The sequence below is a fragment of the Salvelinus sp. IW2-2015 genome, unplaced genomic scaffold, assembly GCF_002910315.2.
Source record: "Salvelinus sp. IW2-2015 unplaced genomic scaffold, ASM291031v2 Un_scaffold1830, whole genome shotgun sequence".
Classification (NCBI taxonomy): domain Eukaryota; kingdom Metazoa; phylum Chordata; class Actinopteri; order Salmoniformes; family Salmonidae; genus Salvelinus; species Salvelinus sp. IW2-2015.
The window spans coordinates 211000-213533 of NW_019943201.1; the positions used below are offsets into that span (position 1 = coordinate 211000).

General features: G+C 42.0%; 1 pseudogene; it reads left to right on the forward strand.

Moving 5' to 3' along the window:
* The first annotated feature begins 253 nt into the window (after positions 1-253).
* LOC112072135 (peroxiredoxin-4-like) lies at positions 254-1681 on the forward strand (annotated as a pseudogene).
* The last annotated feature ends 853 nt before the right edge of the window (positions 1682-2534 follow it).

Here is a 2534-nt window from a genome sequence, read left to right on the forward strand (position 1 = left end):
ATTTTCATTGTTCAATATCTAGGTCTATTCTAAAACTGKTTGACATGTTAGTTTTTTTTTTATTGCCTGGCTGTATCCTTAAAATGTTCTAACATTTTGGCTGCTCTGCCAGCATGGGAAAAAGCAACTGTCCAGCTACTGTCTGTGTGCTTTCACTCGACCTACCCTGGATTTTTTTTTTGTGGAGATGACGTCCTGGACGCTTTCAACAATTTATTCACATATTTTATACTTCTGTAACTCGGCTGAAGCGATGGACAGCAAGAAGGTCCATTGCCCACCTGTCCCTGGCTGTTCCCTGCACCTGAGCAAGGCAAAGAGTGCGTCCCACCACGTGCTTTACCTGCGCACTGCTATAATAAGCAACTGCCTGCTCATCATGTTGCTGTATTTATTCACTTTTAGTCCTCACATGATTACATGAGTGCACACACAGACAAATAGACACAGAGAGAGACACAGAGACAGAGAACGAGCGAGAGAGAGAGATGAAGAGAGATGAAGAGAGAATGACTAGTAATAGAGAGAGAGATGAAGAGAGATGAAGAGAGAATGACTAGTAATAGAGAGAGAGACGAAGAGAGATGAAGAGAGAATGACTAGTAATAGAGAGAGAGATGAAGAGAGATGAAGAGAGAATGACTAGTAATAGAGAGAGAGATGAAGAGAGAATGACTAGTAATAGAGAGAGAGATGAAGAAGAGATAAAGAGAGAATGACTAGTAATAGAGAGAGAGATGAAAGAGAGATGACTATTGTAATGAGAGAGAGATGAAGAGATGATGAAAGAGAATGACTTAAATAGAGAGAGAGATGGTGGTACAACTAGAAAGTGTTAGTAATGATTACAGTTCATGTCTCACCCTCTCGTACCTCAGTCTCTAAGCCTGCTCCAGACTGGGTGGGGACTTCAATAGTTGATAGACAGTTTAAAACATTGCTCAGTCTGTCTGACTACAGAGGAAGATACCTTGTCCTGCTCTATTACCCTCTGGACTTGTGAGTACCTCAGTCTACCACTGGGCTGATGGTTTCAGCTCATCTCAGTCAAGACCAGAGACCCAGACAACATTTATGAAAGTTGTGTTATGGTCCGAGAATTCCCTATCCCTATACAGTTCAGTAAAAGTGTGTGTGTGTGTGTGTGTGTGTGTGTGTGTCCTGCAGTGCGTTTGTCTGTCCCACTGAGGTGATAGCGTTCAGTGAGCATGGGGAAGAGTTCAGAGTCGTCGGACCCGAGGTGGTCGCCTGCTCTACAGACCCAGTTCACACAGCTGGCCTGGTATACGAACTCTGATCCCTGACCTCTCATCCCTTACCCCGCTTTACAAATTGATAGATTTTCAGAAGCAGGGTGGGCTTGGACTAATGAAAATCCCTCTTCTCTCTGACATTACAATCCAGATTGCCAAAGACAATGGAGTCTACATGGAGGACCTGGGACACACTCAGGTAGGGCTCACACACACACAAATATCTGTTTGCAGTACCTGTGTGACTCGTTTCAAGTAATCCGGTCTCGTCTTGTCCCTATTCCTCTCCTTTCACATCCAGGGGTCTGTTCATCATAGACAGCGTAGGTGTTCTGAGACAGGTGACCCTGAATGACCTCCCAGTAGGACATTCTGTAGACGAGACCTTGTGTCTGGTCCAGGCTTTGAAACACACCGACACACAGTGATGTAAAGTACTTAAGTKGTTTTTGGMGGTATCTATACTTTACTATTTATATTTTTGACAACTTTTACTTCATTACATTCCTAAAGAAAATAATGTACTTTTCCCCTGACACCCAAAAGTACTTGTTACTTTGAATACTTAGTCGGACAGGAAAATGGTCCAATTCACGCACTTATCAGGAGAACATCCCTGGTCATCCGTACTGCCTCTGATCTGGCAGACTCACTAATCACACATGATGACGTCTGAGTGTTGGAGTGTGTCCCTGGCTTTCCGTAAACAAAACAAAAAACATTTAAACATTTTGCCGTCTGGTTTGCTTAATAAGGAATTTGAAATTATTTATACTTTTGATACTTCAGTATATTTAAAACCAAATACGTGTTTTACTTTTACTCAAGTAGTATTTTACTGGGTGACTTTCACTTGAATAATTTTCTAAGGTATCTTTACGTTTACTCAAGTATGACAATTGGGTACTTTTTCCACCACTGCCGACACACACGACAGGCAGTATTGACGCCAGTGCATGTTTATGCGTCTCTCTCGTTGCAGTGTGTCCAGCAGGATGGACACCAGGAGGTGACACAGTAAGTAATGTCTACCATAATACCACATGATGTTACTAATCAGTCCTGTACCCAATACTAACAGAGATTTATCCAATCACTGAAAAGCCTGTTGGCCAAAGCAGGAGCTGTGAGTGACAACACCAACACCTGGTAAAAGCGACACTCAACAGCTGACAAACCAATCAGATCTAGTCTCAGCTGTTGATTAACCAATCAGTCCAATTGACAGTTCAGTTAAAAATATATTTTTTTAAATACTTTTTTTTTTAAAGCTGATAAATC